Source organism: Schistocerca nitens, chromosome 1 (genome assembly GCF_023898315.1).
Source record: "Schistocerca nitens isolate TAMUIC-IGC-003100 chromosome 1, iqSchNite1.1, whole genome shotgun sequence".
NCBI lineage: Eukaryota > Metazoa > Arthropoda > Insecta > Orthoptera > Acrididae > Schistocerca > Schistocerca nitens.
The window spans coordinates 17,638,720-17,657,317 of NC_064614.1; the positions used below are offsets into that span (position 1 = coordinate 17,638,720).

The window sequence follows — 18,598 nt, forward strand, 5'->3', positions numbered from 1 at the left end:
CTATAAATCCTTTTATATGTACTTAGCACATTTGTTCATAAATAGTTACACATAATGTAAATTACTGATAGAATAAAAGGAACATGTATGACTTAAAAATTAATTTTCATTTTCACTTCCTGTTGTCTTGTTGCATCCCATTTAATGCTGGAATATGGCAATTTTCTAATTGAATGTTCAAACATTTGTTTCCCCCACTCATTTTTTCTCTATTTCAAATGATTACAGAAGAGATCAAACTAAGCAGTTTCATATATGAAAACAGTTCATTTTTGAGTGAACCAGGAGCTAAAACATCATCAGTTCTCACAGCAGAAGCATTAGCACATCCTATAGCAACAGGAATGAGCCTCAGTGTTTTTATGGTAAGTCAGATGAGAGAGAAACACTCCAAATCAGTTGAAACACATCTCTCATGTATACAAAATGAGCCATCAGTGCCAAAGGTGGAACTGACAACTCAAGTACTGAAAGAAAATTGCTCTTGTACCAAAGAAATATTTTAATGCAAATGTTAAAAAGACTAAACTTTGATCTGCATTCTATTAAAATATTAAAATAAGTCTTCCTGTTATAACTAACAGTGTAGTAATGAAAAGAAAGAAAAAAGAAAAGGCCACTCTGTCTGATGTATTTAAAATAAAACTAAGAAATATACTGCACTTGCTGCAGGCCCTGGTAATAACAGGACAAGCCCTAAAGCTGAATGAAATAATGAACTTTAAATTATATGGCTATTAATTTGTCAGCAGATCTGTAGATAGCATCAGAAACGGAATGGGTTGGCTCTTTATGTTAACCAACATATTAAAGTGGAAAAACTATTATTTTTTGAACAGTAGGGGAGGGTGTTGTACCTGGAGGATAATCCATGTTTCAGTCTAGTGACTAGTTTTAGAATCATATAAAGAACCATGCACTAGAGTCTGCCATAAGCAGTTTCCAACATTTTCTACTGTTATTCTTCTTGTGAGACATGAGGTCGTGTTTTATGAAGCATTTGTAAATATCACAAATACTATATATTTAAGTGACACATAATATATTAAAGCTATTTTCATAATACTGGTAATCCTTCAATTACACTGGTTTATGGCGAGTAAAATTCTGTATATTTTTAAAACTGATTTCATAACATGCGAACAGTTAAGCTATATTTCATCAGTCATGGATCATTTTGTACCTTGAAGCAGAAAGTCTTGTTACTGCCATTGAACACATGATATTTGGAAATGAACTGAATTTCTTTAATATCTCAATAATTTTTCCTGTGTCAAAAAATTAATTTTATTTGAAAATGTTTATAACTTTTAAACAGTTTTTGATTTCTTCTTTATTTGATTTCCCTTACTGATTATTGGTGTGTAGCAGAGTGATAACGTAACAAAATGGCTCTGAGCACTATGGGACTTAACATCTATGGTCATCAGTCGATAACATAACAGATATAGGCCTACTATTAAATACAGTTTTGACAAGATTTTCTTGATTGGAATACTTTTAAATTTGAATAGGATGTTTGATTATATTGTGCCTTTCATGTTTGGTAAAATCTTACTTTTTGGGAGTAATTTTACTAATTTCAGAAAAAGATTACAGCACACATACAGGGTGTTTCAAAAATGACCGGTATATTTGAAACGGCAATAAAAACTAAACGAGCAGCGATAGAAATACACTGTTTGTTGCAATATGCTTGGGACAACAGTACATTTTCAGGCAGACAAACTTTCGAAATTACAGTAGTTACAATTTTCAACAACAGATGGCGCTGCATGTGATGTGAAAGATATAGAAGACAACGCAGTCTGTGGGTGCGCCATTCTGTACGTCGTCTTTCTGCTGTAAGCGTGTGCTGTTCACAACTTGCAAGTGTGCTGTAGACAACATGGTTTATTCCTTAGAACAGAGGATTTTTCTGGTGTTGGAATTCCACCGCCTAGAACACAGTGTTGTTGCAACAAGACGAAGTTTTCAACGGAGGTTTAATGTAACCAAAGGACCGAAAAGCGATACAATAAAGGATCTGTTTGAAAAATTTCAACGGACTGGGAACGTGACGGATGAACGTGCTGGTAAGGTAGGGTGACCGCGTACGGCAACCACAGAGGGCAACGCGCAGCTAGTGCAGCAGGTGATCCAACAGCGGCCTCGGGTTTCTGTTCGCCGTGTTGCAGCTGCAGTCCAAATGATGCCAACGTCCACGTATCGTCTCATGCGCCAGAGTTTACACCTCTATCCATACAAAATTCAAACGCGGCAACCCCTCAGCGCCGCTACCATTGCTGCACGAGAGACATTCGCTAATGATATAGTGCACAGGATTGATGACGGCGATATGCATGTGGGCAGCATTTGGTTTACTGACGAAGCTTATTTTTACCTGGACGGCTTCGTCAATAAACAGAACTGGCGCATATGGGGAACCGAAAAGCCCCATGTTGCAGTCCCATTGTCCCTGCATCCTCAAAAAGTACTGGTCTGGGCCGCCATTTCGTCCAAAGGAATCATTGGCCCATTTTTCAGATCCGAAATGATTACTGCATCACGCTATCTGGACATTCTTCGTGAATTTGTGGCGGTACAAACTGCCTTAGACGACACTGCGAACACCTCGTGGTTTATGCAAGATGGTGCCCGGCCACATCGCACAGCCGACGTCTTTAATTTCCTGAATGAATATTTCGATGATCGTGTGATTGCTTTGGGCTATCCGAAACATACAGGAGGCGGCGTGGATTGGCCTCCCTATTCGCCAGACATGAACCCCTGTGACTTCTTTCTGTGGGGACACTTGAAAGACCAGGTGTACCGCCAGAATCCAGAAACAATTGAACAGCTGAAGCAGTACATCTCATCTGCATGTGAAGCCATTCCGCCAGACACGTTGTCAAAGGTTTTGGGTAATTTCATTCAGAGACTACGCCATATTATTGCTACGCATGGTGGATATGTGGAAAATATCGTACTATAGAGTTTCCCAGACCGCAGCGCCATCTGTTGTTGAAAATTGTAACTACTCTAATTTCGAAAGTTTGTCTGCCTGAAAATGTACTGTTGTCCCAAGCATATTGCAACAAACGGTGTATTTCTATCGCTGCTCGTTTAGTTTTTATTGCCGTTTCAAATATACCGGTCATTTTTGAAACACCCTGTAAAAGTGAATGCTATCATTTGAAACTGGAATAACAAAATATAATACACTTCTAATATAAAGCTGGATAGACGTTAAAACTACCAGCCAGATTAGTCAAGCTCAGACGGAGTATCCATGACATCTATATGAGGGTGATTTGATAAGTTGTAAATTTCCATGAAAGAGCAGAACATTTTTGTTGTGCCTTCATGGTTGGTAAGCTTGATTATTCCAAGCATCGTATAAAGAATTTCAACAATGCACTATGTACAGTCCATTGTTGACAGCCATCTGAATTGTTCAGTATGTCACTGCGACCGAAAATGGAGAAAACCAAGTTTCGTGCTGTTATCAAACATTTCCAGTTGAAGGGTTGCCTGTCATACAAATCAAAACAGAACTGGATGAAGTTCATGCTGACTCTGCACCATCACTGAAAACTATTTACTTTTGGATTAATGAATTTAAACTTGGTTGGACAAGACTGAAGATGAAGCATGCTACAGCCGCCTAATTGAAGTCACCACAAAGGAAACCACTGACAAAATGCATGAAATGGTAATGCAAGACTGCCAAATAAAAATTCATGAGACTGCAAGCATCTCAACTGAGAGATTGGATAATATCCTGCACACAATTGCTCACAGTTGACCAAAAGTGCAGCATTTCAATACAACATCTGGCGATGTTTAATCACAGTCTGCAAGACTTTTTGCACTCATCTGTTACTGTTGATGAAACCCGACTGATCTGTGACTATTGACGAAACCCAGACCCATTACTACACACCAGAGTCAAAATTACATTCAAAATAATGGGCAAAGGCTGTTGAAAGTGCCCTGAAGTAGGCGAAGACCATTTTGTCAGCTGACAAAGTGATAGCCACTGTTTTTGGGATTCCAGAGGAATAATCCTCATAGATTACTGGGAAAAAGGCAAACCGGTAACTGGATCCTATCATGCTTCAATGTCAGATTGCTTGGACTTTGTATTGGCTGAAAAAAGACAAACGCTGCCACACAATAAAGGATAATGTATCATCCCACACACAAGCGATAACAGTGGCAGCACAGCATGAACTGGGCTTTGGGGAGCTTCCTTACCCACCCTATTCACCAGACATAGCCCGCCGTGACTTCTTCCTGTTAGCTAACCTGAAACTTTCTTTGGCTTGCTGAGAATAAATTTTCATCAAATCAGGAAGTGATGACGGCAGTCAACAAGTATTTTTGCAGAGTTTGGAAGAACCAAATTTCCAATGGCATGAAAAAGCTGGAGGGTTGCTGGACCAAGTGTATAGTGCACAAATAAGATTATGTTGAGAAGTAAGATTGGTTGTTTATGAGACAAACCCTTTTTATTTCTTTTTTACCAAGCTTATCAAACCATTTGTATGCTGTAGAAAGTATCTGTTTTGCAAATTTTCAAAGAAAAATATGCCAGTGTCACGCAAGGTTTCAAATCAGATCTAAATCTTAGGAAACAAGTATACGTTCAATCAGTAGCAGAGTCAGCAAATGTAAACTGTCCCTCCTGAAACCCTATTAACACATACTGTAAAACATGCTTGAACACAGAAGGGATACCCATAAATATCAGAACAGGGGTCAAGTAATACAAGACCAAAAAGCTTTTTGTAATATTCTTAACAAGCATTTTATCTCCCCAACTGGCACCAAAATTCCAGGCACTGATCCTCTCAGCAGTCCAATACACTGCTACAACAGATTAGGACTTTGAATTCCAGGAACTAAAAGAATAAGGGATAAGCAAAATAATTCTACAGCTGAAAACCAAACACTCAGGGGCTTGGGATTGTGTTTCCAGTACAATAATTAAACAATGCTCAAAAGCCATGGTTAAACCAATTACATATCTCATCAATTGTACCATTGAACAAGATATTAAAGAGTGGCAATCTGGCAACACTGTAACCACATGGATGGTAACTACATCTGTCATCACAAATTAGTTGTGCTGTACAGTTGGTGTAGTGGGTAGAGTTTTGGATTAGCATACAGGAGGTCGATGGTTCGATCCTATGTTGATGCATATGTTTTTTATTTGGTAAATGTAGTCAAGGTGGTATGGTATTTGGCATCTTAATCATCAGCAGCGATTGCAGTGGGTCCTCTAGAAAACATTTGCACTGAGATTAAATGTTGTGCAGCTAGGGCGTCCCATCGGTTAGACCGGTCACCTGGTGCAACAAGTTTTTTTAGTTGACGCCACTGCGGTGACTTGCATGTTGATGGGGATGATATGATGATGAAGATGACACAACACCCAGTCCCTGAGCAGAGAAAATCTCCAACCCAAGCGGGAATCAAACCCGGGCATCTGTGCATGGCATTCTGCCACGGTGGCCACTCAGCTATCGAGGCAGACAACATTGGCACTTATAAAACTTCAATTGTAGAAGTGGAAGATTGGTCAGCTTTGAAAGGAGACATTTCCATGTCATGGGAGTAAATTTATTTGCATCACTTCATCTACTACATGCAAAACCTGTTTTCTTTGTACCCTCCTCCAATGGTCCCATAGATTAGTACCAAGTATTACTCTTGCCTCGGTCAGGTCCATTACATTTCGTTAGGGCCTTACATTACCAGTAAGACTAGCCATGTGCTTTGTGAAAATTGTCCAAACTCGGTTACTATTTGTATGTCTTATCACCATGGTACCACTAATTATGCCTTTCAACATTGAGTCTGATAACCGCATGCTGTTTGGTACATATCTCAATGCATTATTATCTTCTTTCCTTTCTCAGACATTATGTCTGGTTAAAAATGGAAAGTGACACAGACCTTGATCAGGCATGACTTCCTTTTAACCGTACGGTATATGTTACATTGCATTTAGGAACTTTCGGGTAATTGAACATGTATCAATAATTACAGATTTCTGTAGTTATATATATACGTTTGGATGTAGCTGTCTTGCGTTGATGTACTGGTGGATATTGTGTGGCATGACTCCTGTTGTTGATAGTATAATTGGTATGTCAACTTTATCCTCATGCCACATGTCCTTGACTTCCTCAGCCAGTTGGATGTATTTTTCAATTTTTTCTCCTGTTTTCTTCTGTATATTTGTTGTATTGGGTATGGATATTTTGATTAGTTGTGTTAATTTCTTCTTTTTATTGGTGAGTATGATGTCAGGTTTGTTATGTGGTGTTGTTTTATCTGTTATAATAGTTCTGTTCCAGTATAATTTGTATTCATCATTGTCCAGTACATTTTGTGGTGCATACTTGTATAATAATATGCTTGCTGTAATTTCTGGTGTTTATTGTTTGATCCTGTATTGCAATCATGAATCCTTCCATCTCACTGTATATATTGCCTTTTCTTAGCCATGTGTTGGATGCATCTTGATCGATGTGTGGCTGTGTTAGATGATATGGGTGCTTGACATATAGTGTTTTCTTTTTCCAATTTACTTTCTTTGTATCTGTTGATGTTACGTGATCTAAAGGGTTGTAGAAGTGGTTATGAAATTACAATGGTGTAGCCGATTTATTTATATGAGTGATTGCTTTGTGTATTTTGCTAGTTTCTGCTCGTTCTATAAAGAATTTTCTTAAATTGTCTACCTGTCCATAATGTAGGTTTTTTTATGTCGATAAATCCCCTTCCTCCTTCCTTTCTGCTTAATGTGAATCTTTCTGTTTCTGAATGTATGTGATGTATTCTATATTTGTGGCATTGTGATCGTGTAAGTGTATTGAGTGCTTCTAGGTCTGTGTTACTCCATTACACTACTCCAAATGAGTAGGTGAATATTGGTATAGCATAAGTATTTATAGCTTTTGTCTTGTTTCTTGCTGTCAATTCTGTTTTCAGTATTTTTGTTATGTCTTTGTCTATATTTTTCTTTTAGTTCTTCTTTAATATTTGTATTATCTATTCCTATTTTTTGCCTGTATCCTAGATATTTATAGGCATCTGTTTTTTCCATCGCTTCTATGCAGTCACTGTGGTTATCCAATATGTAATCTTCTTGTTTATTGTGTTTTCCCTTGACTATGCTATTTTTCTTACATTTGTCTGTTCCAAAAGCCATAAATATATCATTGCTGAATACTTCTGTTATCTTTAGTAATCGGTTGAGTTGTTGATTTGATGCTGCCATTAGTTTTAGATCTTCCATGTATAGCAAATGAGTGATTTTGTGTTGGTATGTTCCAGTAATATTATATCCATAATTTGCATTATTTAGCATGTTGGATAGTGGGTTCAGAGCAAGGCAGAACCAGAAAGGACTTAATAAGTCTCCTTGGTATATTCCACACTTAATCTGTATTGGCTGTGATGTGATATTATTTGAATTTGTTTGGATATTAAGTGTGGTTTTCCAATTTTTCATTACTATGTTTAGGAATTGTATCAACTTAGGACCTACTTTGTATATTTCCAATATCTGTAGTAACCATGAGTGGGGTACACTATCAAAAGCTTTTTGGTAATCAATGTATGCGTAGTGTAGCGACCTTTGTTTGGTTTTAGCTTGATATGTCACCTCTGCATCTATTATCAGTTGCTCTTTACATCCTCGTGCTCCTTTTCAGCAGCCTTTTTGTTCTTCATTTATAATTTTGTTCTATGTTGTTTGTGTCATTAATTTCTGTGTAATGACTGAAGTCAATATTTTGTATATTGTTGGTAGGCATATGTTATGGGGCAATATTTTGCTGGGTTTGCTGTGTCTGCTTGATCTTTAGGTTTCAGATAAGTTATTCCTTGTGTAAGTGTATCAGGGACTGTGTATGGGTCTGCAATGTAACTGTTAAATAATTTAATATAATAGAGGGAAACATTCCACGTGGGAAAAATTTATCTAAAAACAAAGATGATGTGACTTACCGAACGAAAGCACTGGCAGGTCGATAGACACACAAACAAACACAAACACACACACAAAATTCAAGCTTTCGCAACAAACTGTTGCAACAACTGATGAGGCAACAGTTTGTTGCGAAAGCTTGAATTTTGTGTGTGTGTTTGTGTTTGTTTGTGTGTCTATCGACCTGCCAGCGCTTTCGTTCGGTAAGTCACATCATCTTTGTTTTTAGATATGTTAAATAATTTAGTTAGATGTGAATGTATTGAGGTGAAATTCTTTAGCCAGAAATTTGCTACTTTATCTTTTCCAGGGGCTTTCCAATTCTGTGTAGAATTAATTGCTTGGGTGACTTCATGTTGCAAAATTATCGCTTCAGGTATTTGTGGTATCATCTTGTATGTGTCTGTTTCTGCTTGTATCCACCATGCATGTCTGTTATGTTGTACCGGGTTTGACCATATGTTGCTTCAGAAGTGTTCCATGTCTGTTATGTTTGGTGGATTGTATTTTAATGTATGTGTTATCTACTGTGAGATAAAATTTCTTTTGGTTTGTGTTGAATGTTTGGTTTTGTTTCCTTCTATTTTCACTTTTTTTGTATCTTCTAAGTCATTTGGCCAATGCTTGTAATTTCTGCTTCTTTTCATCTAATTGCTCCATCGCTTCTTGTTGTGAGATTTTACCTAACCTTTTTCATTTTTTTGTCTGATATTTCATTTCTTGTAAATTGTGTTAGCTGTCCGACGTCTTTTCTCAGTTTTTCTATTCTGATCTGTAGCCTGTGTTGCCATGCTGGTTTTGTGGGTATCTTCTGTGTGTTGGTTGGTTCTGATCTCTGGCTAGTGTGTATATTTAGTGTAGTGAGTGCTCCTATATAAACCAGTAGTTGTAACTCTTCCATAGTTGTATTTTCATTTATTTTGTTGTGTATATTGTGTTGATAGTTGTTATTGTTGTTTCGACTTGTGGGTTATTAGGGGGTCTATGCAAGAATGGCCTAATGTCTGTATTTGTGTCTTTGTATTCTATATATGTCAGCTGAAATTTGTCTTCTATATCTAACATGTGTGTCACTTCGTGTTCTATTTGTGCTTGTTCTGGTGGCTGTCTTAAGATTTCGTTTTCCTCTGATTGTTTAATTGATGCATGTTGTTCTTTGTTTGTTTGCTCTGGGATGTTTGAGTCCATTACTGTATTTTCTTCTTCTTCTGATTGCATATTATTTTGTTCCAGTATTTGTTGTACTTGTTGTTTGATGTTTTCTAATTCTGACTGGAGTGTCCTGTTATTTTTGATTATTACATGAACCATGGACCTTGCCGTTGGTGGGGAGGCTTGCGTGCCTCAGCGATACAGATAGCCGTACCGTAGGTACAACCACAACGGAGGGGTATCTGTTGAGAGGCCAGACAAACGTGTGGTTCCTGAAGAGGGGCAGCAGCCTTTTCAGTAGTTGCAAGGGCAACAGTCTGGATGATTGACTGATCTGGCCTTGTAACAATAACCAAAACGGCCTTGCTGTGCTGGTACTGCGAACGGCTGAAAGCAAGGGGAAACTACGGCCGTAATTTTTCCCGAGGGCATGCAGCTTTATTGTATGATTAAATGATGATGGCGTCCTCTTGGGTAAAATATTCCGGAGGTAAAATAGTCCCCCATTCGGATCTCCGGGCGGGGACTACTCAAGAGGATGTCGTTATCAGGAGAAAGAAAACTGGCGTCCTACGGATCGGAGCGTGTAATGTCAGATCCCTTAATCGGGCAGGTAGGTTAGAAAATTTAAAAAGGGAAATGGATAGGTTAAAGTTAGATATAGTGGGAATTAGTGAAGTTCGGTGGCATGAGGAACAAGACTTTTGGTCAGGTGATTACAGGGTTATAATTACAAAATCAAATAGGGGTAATGCAGGAGTAGGTTTAATAATGAATAGGAAAATAGGAACGTGGGTAAGCTACTACAAACAGCTTAGTGAACGCATTATTGTGGCCAAGATAGATACGAAGCCCACACCTACTACAGTAGTACAAGTTTATATGCCAACTAGCTCTGCAGATGACGAAGAAATTGAAGAAATGTGTGATGAAATAAAAGAAATTATTCAGATAGTGAAGGGAGACGAAAATTTAATAGTCATGGGTGACTGGAATTCGAGTGTAGGAAAAGGGAGAGAAGGAAACGTAGTAGGTGAATATAGATTGGGGCTAAGAAATGAAAGAGGAAGCCGCCTGGTAGAATTTTGCACAGAGCACAACTTAATCATAGCTAACACTTGGTTTAAGAATCATGATAGAAGATTGTATACATGGAAGAACCCTGGAGATACTAAAAGGTATCAGATAGATTATATAATGGTAAGACAGAGATTTAGGAACCAGGTTTTAAATTGTAAGACACTTCCAGGGGCAGATGTGAACTCTGACCACAATCTGACCAAACCTGTAGATTAAAACTGAAGAAACTGCAAAGAGGTGGGAATTTAAGGAGATGGGACCTGGATAAACTGAAAGAACCAGAGGTTGTAGAGAGTTTCAGGGAGAGCATAAGGGAACAATTGACAGGAATGGGGGAAAGAAAAACAGTAGAAGAAGAATGGGTAGCTTTGAGGGATGAAGTAGTGAAGGCAGCAGAGGATCAAGTAGGTAAAAAGACGAGGGCTAGTAGAAATCCTTGGGTAACAGAAGAAATATTGAATTTAATTGATGAAAGGAGAAAATATAAAAATGCAGTAAATGAAGCAGGCAAAAAGGAATACAAACGTCTCAAAAATGAGATCGACAGGAAGTGCAAAATGGCTAAGCAGGGATGGCTAGAGGACAAATGTAAGGATGTAGAGGCTTATCTCACTAGGGGTAAGATTGATACTGCCTACAGGAAAATTAAAGAGACCTTTGGAGAAAAGAGAACCACTTGTATGAATATCAAGAGCTCAGATGGAAACCCAGTTCTAAGCAAAGAAGGGAAAGCAGAAAGGTGGAAGGAGTATACAGAGGGTCTATACAAGGGCGATGTACTTGAGGACAATATTATGGAAATGGAAGAGGATGTAGATGAAGATGAAATGGGAGATACGATACTGCGTGAAGAGTTTGACAGAGCACTGAAAGACCTGAGTCGAAACAAGGCCCCCGGAGTAGACAACATTCCATTGGAACTACTGACGGCCTTGGGAGAGCCAGTCATGACAAAACTCTACCATCTGTTGAGCAAGATGTATGAAACAGGCGAAATACCCGCAGACTTCAAGAAGAATATAATAATTCCAATCCTAAAGAAAGCAGGTGTTGACAGATGTGAGAATTACCGAACAATCAGTTTAATAAGCCACAGCTGCAAAATACTAACACGAATTCTTTACAGACGAATGGAAAAACTAGTAGAAGCCGACCTCGGGGAAGGTCAGTTTGGATTCCGTAGAAATACTGGAACACGTGAGGCAATACTGACCTTACGACTTATCTTGGAAGAAAGATTAAGGAAAGGCAAACCTACGTTTCTAGCATTTGTAGATTTAGAGAAAGCTTTTGACAATGTTGACTGGAATACTCTCTTTCAAATTCTAAAGGTGGCAGGGGTAAAATACAGGGAGCGAAAGTCTATTTAGAATTTGTACAGAAACCAGATGGCAGTTATAAGAGTCGAGGGACATGAAAGGGAAGCAGTGGTTGGGAAGGGAGTAAGACAGGGTTGTAGCCTCTCCCCAATGTTATTCAATCTGTATATTGAGCAAGCAGTAAAGGAAACAAAAGAAAAATTCATAATAGGTATTAAAATCCATGGAGAAGAAATAAAAACCTTGAGGTTCGCCGATGACATTGTAATTCTGTCAGAGACAGCAAAGGACTTGGAAGAGCAGTTGAACGGAATGGATGGTGTCTTGAAGGGAGGATATAAGATGAACATCAACAAAAGCAAAACGAGGATAATGGAATGTAGTCGAATTAAGTCGGGTGATGTTGAGGGTATTAGATTAGGAAATGAGACACTTAAAGTAGTAAAGGAGTTTTGCTATTTGGGGAGCAAAATAACTGATGATGGTAGAAGTAGAGAGGATATAAAATGTAGACTGGCAATGGCAAGGAAAGCGTTTCTGAAGAAGAGAAATTTGTTAACATCGAATATAGATTTAAGTGTCAGGAAGTCATTTCTGAAAGTATTTGTATGGAGTGTAGCCATGTATGGAAGTGAAACATGGACGGTAAATAGTTTGAACAAGAAGAGAATAGAAGCTTTCGAAATGTGGTGCTACAGAACAATGCTGAAGATTAGATGGGTAGATCACATAACTAATGAGGAGGTACTGAATAGGATTGGGGAGAAGAGGAGTTTGTGGCACAACTTGACCAGAAGAAGGGATCGGTTGGTAGGACATGTTCTGAGGCATCAAGGGATCACCAGTTTAGTATTGGAGGGCAGCATGGAGGGTAAAAATCGTAGGGGGAGACCAAGAGATGAATACACTAAGCAGATTCAGAAGGATGTAGGTTGCAGTAGGTACTGGGAGATGAAGAAGCTTGCACAGGATAGAGTAGCATGGAGAGCTGCATCAAACCAGTCTCAGGACTGAAGACCACAACAACAACATGGATCTGATCAGCTAGTCGTTGTTCTGTTAAAAATTTTAATTCTGGGTATCTGGTAATAAATGTTGTGTATACTTGTGATCTGTATCCAGTTGTGTTGATTCCTAAGTTTGTTGCTTGGTAATAACAGAACATGAGGTGTCTGTTAACTTCATCCATCTCATCCTCTGTTTTCCTTCTAGAGTGGTTGCAGGAAGCATATCCTGCAAAACACCTATATTTGGATTTAAATCATTTTCCGTGTGGCTAGCAGTGTCGTTACCATTGTGGACGGGCATAGGGTTCAAGCGTCGTCCCCAACCATGACATCACTTATCTGAGGCTTCATTAGTTCTGTCCTGAACTAATCACACTAAAAGGGGGGTTAGCCCTATTAGTGGTTTGTTCTTTTCGTCGCCTTTTGCGAGTGGCAGAACATACCGGAGGCCTATTCTTTTCCCGGGCCTCCACGGGGTGCATTATTATTATTATTTCTTTCTTTTCTCAGACGTTATGTCTATTCAAAAATGGAAAGTGACACGGACCTTGATCAAGTGTGACTTCCTTTTAATTGTACGGTATATGTTATATTGCATTTAGGAACTTTCGGGTAATTGAACATGTATCAATAATTATGGATTTCTGTAGTTGTATATATAAGTTTGGATGTAACTGTATTGCATTGATGTACTGGTGGATATTGTGTGGTATGACTCCTGTAGTTGATAGTATAATTGGTATAATGTCAACTTTATCCTGATGCAACATGTCCTTGACTTCCTCAGCCAGTTGGATGTATTTTTCAATTTTTTCTCCTGTTTTCTTTTGTATATTTGTTGTATTGGGTATGGATATTTCGATTAGTTGTGTTAATTTCTTCTTTTTATTGGTGAGTATGATGTCAAATAATGTGATGATGACTAAACAGACACAAATGAAACATTTGGAAGTGACTGTGTGATGTGTTGGAAAATATTATCATACATTAAGCTGATATATCCATATTGTTTTCGTATTACATTTATCACATTTTTGTACAAAAATATTTACTTTCTTTCTATATTAACTGCACATTGGTCACCATGTTGATTGTTTGTGCACCCATGGTATGTCTTTGGTAAAGTAGTGGTACTTTAGAAGTTGGCAACTTCAGACACATATGCATTCACAATGTGCTTCCACTTAAAAAAACTAGAGGTTATGGTCAAAGAGCTTAAGTCGAAGAAGTGCAGAATGTTACACATAAGGCTACATAACATATTACAAATTATGAAAATGAAATTGTTATAACAATTGTTGAACCACACTGTCATAAGGTGAAGTAGACTGTGTGTGTGTGTGTGTGTGTGTGTGTGTGTGTGTGTGTGTGTGTGTCTTTGTTTTCAGGGAACTGCTAGTTGTGAGGAGAAAACAAACATTGGCATAAACAATTTATCCTATCACCCAATACAATATAAAATGGTATTCTTCAGATCTACACTTAATCATGTACCCAAAGTCCCACTCTGTTCTCTTGATGAGCAAAAAGAAAGTAACATTATGAAACAAACTGCAGACAGAGATGGATACAATCCAGGTATAACTTATAAACTGCACAACAAAATGAAAGTGTGTACCCCCTCCTAAATCAGATTCACAACCACACACACACACACACACACACACACACACACACACACACACACACACACACACACAAATTTACACTCGCATCCCATGTAAATGAAAAATTTCAAACCAAATAGCTATCCTTTAATGTAACAGTGATATTCAAATACCCATCAGTAGTAACACTAAGCTACATTAACACATCATTCATCGCAACAGGACAGACAGTCAGTGTCACGGCAAATCAGGCATTGCAAACATTTGTGGACAATTGCCCACAATGCTACATAAGCCAGATAGGAAGGAGTTTCACTACAAGAAATCAGGAACACATGGATGCCTCCTGGCTCAATAATTTTGATAAATCCACTTTTATAATACATCTAAAAGAATATGACCGCTTGGCCACATCCATTAAAGACTACCTACAGATGCTACACACTGTTTGCAAAGAAAAGAAAATGAATGTTCTTGAAGAGCTTGAAATTTATATCCATAGCTACAAATCACCACATCTAATTCTTGATGAACGAGTAGATCTTGCAAACAAATCATTTCTACACATCTCTAATGAAATACAGGGTGTACATGGGGTCCGGGAGCGCTTTCAATTATTTGTTGCACAGGAACCTAACATTGTACAGATGTCATGCATATATCATTTTGAAGAAAAACCCTGGAAGTTTTGTCCCCTTCATGTATACCGCCACAGCGTAGTTTGGTAATTTGCCAATAGTCAACACTAGTCGCAAACATGGCGAGTTCAGGTGCAGAGCGATCTTTCAGTGTGTTGGAGTTTGATAAAAACAAGTGTGGTACAGCTGTTCAGTGGGAAGGCCATTTATCATTGGCACAACAAATTCGTTACGACAGGTTGCTTGTGCCTGGCAAAGAGAAGCAGACGTCCCAGTGTGAGTGAAGTGAATGTGGAGCGTATACAAGAGACACTCATAAGGAGTCCAATGAAATCGGTGCATCGTGCATACCGTGAACTCAAAATGGCTCCAATGACAGTGTGGAAAGTCCTGTGATGGAAGCTGTCTATGAAACCATTCAAATTGGAGCTGATGCACCGAACAAGGAGCTGCCGCATCAATGGATTGGCCATGCTACAAAAGGGGACAACTGTTTCATGAAATGGCCTCCCTGATCACCAGATCTCACTCTGTGAGACTTTTTCTGTGGGTACGCATTAAAGATCTGGTGTATGTACCACCTCTACCACATGATGTAACAGAGTTCCAGGAGATAATATGGGAAGCAACTGCCACAGTCAACGATGTCTTGCTGGGACGATGTGTGGTATTGACGTCTGCGAGGTCACTCATGGTTTGCTTATCAAATGTTTGTAAAAAAAAAACTTTGAGTTCCTTTTCAAAATGCAATGTGTGTGACGTCTGTACAATGTTTGGTTCTTGTGCAATGAGTGAGTGAAAGTGTTCCTGAACTTTGTGTACACCGTGTATTTTAAAAATCAAAAAACTGTAATTCATGGCCCCCCACAACTAGCAGCTTTTTGAACACACACACACACACACACACACACACTCACTCGTCATTTTCATAATTTGTAACATGTTGTGTGGCTGTATGTGTAACATATCTGTGCTTCTTTGACTTAAACTCTTTGACCATAGGCTCTGTTTGTCAAAAGTAAACACATTGTGAATGTGTGTGTGTGCATCTGAAGTGCCACTGCCATATCAAGGACATGATATGGAAGCACCAATAATTACCATGGTAGCTGATATGCAGTTAAAATGCAAAGGATGAAATATTTTTGTAAAAAAAGTTGTTAATGTACTTTGAAAACAATATGGATACACCAGCTTTATGCAAGTATGATGTTATTTTAATCAAACAATGGAAAAATCCAGAATAAAATGGCATGAACCATGGACCTTGCCGTTGGTGGGGAGGCTTGCCTGCCTCAGCGATACAGATGGCCGTACCGTAGGTGCAACCACAACGGAGGGGTATCTGTTGAGAGGCCAGACAAACATGTGGTTCCTGAAGAGGGGCAGCAGCCTTTTCAGTAGTTGCAGGGGCAACAGTCTGGATGATTGACTGATCTGGCCTTGTAACATTAACCAAGACGGCCTTGCTGTGCTGGTACTGCGAACGGCTGAAAGCAAGGGGAAACTACAGCCGCAATTTTTCCCGAGGACATGCAGCTTTTCTGTATGATTAAATGATGATGGCGTCCTCTTGGGTAAAATATTCCGGAGGTAAAATAGTCCCCCATTCGGATCTCCGGGTGGGGACTACTCAAGAGGACGTCGTTATCAGGAGAAAGAAAACTGGCGTTCTACGGATCGGAGCATGGAATGTCAGATCCCTTAATCGGGCAGGTAGGTTAGAAAATTTAAAAATGGAAATGGACAGGTTAAAGTTAGATACAGTGGGAATTAGTGAAGTTCGGTGGCAGGAGGAACAAGACTTTTGGTCAGGTGATTACAGGGTTATAATTACAAAATCAAATAGGGGTAATGCAGGAGTAGGTTTAATAATGAATAAAAAAATAGGAGTGCAGGTTAGCTACTACAAACAGCATAGTGAAAGCATTATTGTGGCCAAGATAGACACAAAGCCCATGCCTACTACAGTAGTACAAGTTTATATGCCAACTAGCTCTGCAGATGATGAAGAAATTGATGAAATGTATGACGAGATAAAAGAAATTATTCAGCTAGTGAAGGGAGACGAAAATTTAATAGTCATGGGCGACTGGAATTCGTCAGTAGGAAAAGGGAGAGAAGGAAACATAGTAGGTGATATGGATTGGGGGGAAGAAATGAAAGAGGAAGCCGCCTTGTAGAATTTTGCACAGAGCACAACTTAATCATAGCTAACACTTGGTTCAAGAATCATAAAAGAAGGTTGTATACCTGGAAGAATCCTGGAGATACTAAAAGGTATCAGATAGATTATATAATGGTAAGACAGAGATTTAGGAATCAGGTTTTAAATTGTAGGACATTTCCAGGGGCAGATGTGGATTCTGACCACAATCTATTGGTTATGACCTGCAGATTGAAACTGAAGAAACTGCAAAAAGGTGGGAATTTAAGGAGATGGGATCTGGATAAACTGAAAGAACCAGAGGTTGCAGAGAGTTTCAGGGAGAGCATAAGGGAACAATTGACAGGAATGGGGGAAAGAAATACAGTAGAAGAAGAATGGGTAGCTCTGAGGGATGAAGTACTGAAGGCAGCAGAGGATCAAGTACCGTATTTACTCGAATCTAAGCCGCACTTTTTTCCGGTTTTTGTAATCCAAAAAACCGCCTGCAGCTTAGAATCGAGTGCAAATCAAGCGGGAGTTCTGAAAAATGTTGGTAGGTGCCGCCACAACGAACTTCTGCTGTCGAATATATGTAGCGCTACACAGGCATGGTTTGTAGGCACAAAGATAAATACTGGCGCCAAAACCTCTGTGTCAGTACATAAATTTTTTTTTTTTAAAAAAAGGTGGAAGACGAGCTTTTTTTTCTCCGCCCCGAGTTTCGACCACTGCATTTTCATACATTATCCAATGAAGTAAATACAAACTCCGTATTGTTCATCTTCGAATGTAGCAGAATTTCAATGTACTACGAAAATCCGACTGGCAAGACTGTTTGGGATGTTTGTCAATATGGCCAACTCTATGTTCTGAAATTTTTCCTATCTGTGACAAGAGATGGTTGCTAATAGGAACTTTTATGAATTGTGAATCACAAGCAGTATTCTCTTCACCATAAGAATAATACGAATATAAACATTTTGCCATGTTTTCTTTTGTGTTTGCTGCTATCTCATTTAAATCTTGCCTGCCTAATAAACTACGAAACTAGAGTGAGACAACAGCAAACACGGAAGAATATATGTATCGTGTCATGTTTATATTCGTATTAAGTGATACACTCAGAAATGAAGCACGGCAACTGACTATATTTTCAAATCTAAGATGACTCTAATTTCTGTGCAGAATTTGATGTACTAAAGAAGCGGCCGCAAAGATTTTCAAACGGAGAAAAAGTTTCGCTAAACTCTCATTCAGAACATGTCCTATCATACGCAGTCTATTATTTGGTTCTTGTTGATCATTATCAAAGAAACAGCAGTGTAAGTAACAACAAATAGCAGTCTCTTGCCATTGTTTCGCTAATGAGACGATTCCTCTCTCTCTCTCTTTTTTTTTTTTTTTTTTTTTTTATTGTTAGCGGCAGTAGCGCGCACAAAAGCAAGCCATGCTGCGAGCGGCGACAGTCCTTAAACACGCACTATCAGAATGCGACAAGCAATGCATGACACAGTACAGTAATGTATTTTCAGCTTAGAGTGACGTAAACACCTATAACAAAGAAAACGGCACTTATCAGATCGAAGCAAAATAAGCAATAGATTCAAACCAGACGAAGCACATGAAAAAGGAAGAGTACCCGTATAAATACGGACGGAG

The 18,598-nt window shown here is 38.7% G+C and overlaps 1 protein-coding gene across 1 annotated transcript in view; it reads right to left on the reverse strand.

Moving 5' to 3' along the window:
* Nucleotides 1-18,598, reverse strand: part of LOC126240620 (heparan-alpha-glucosaminide N-acetyltransferase-like) — a 349,296-nt gene that overhangs the window by 59,662 nt on the left and 271,036 nt on the right. The gene's annotated exons all lie outside the window — the stretch shown is intronic.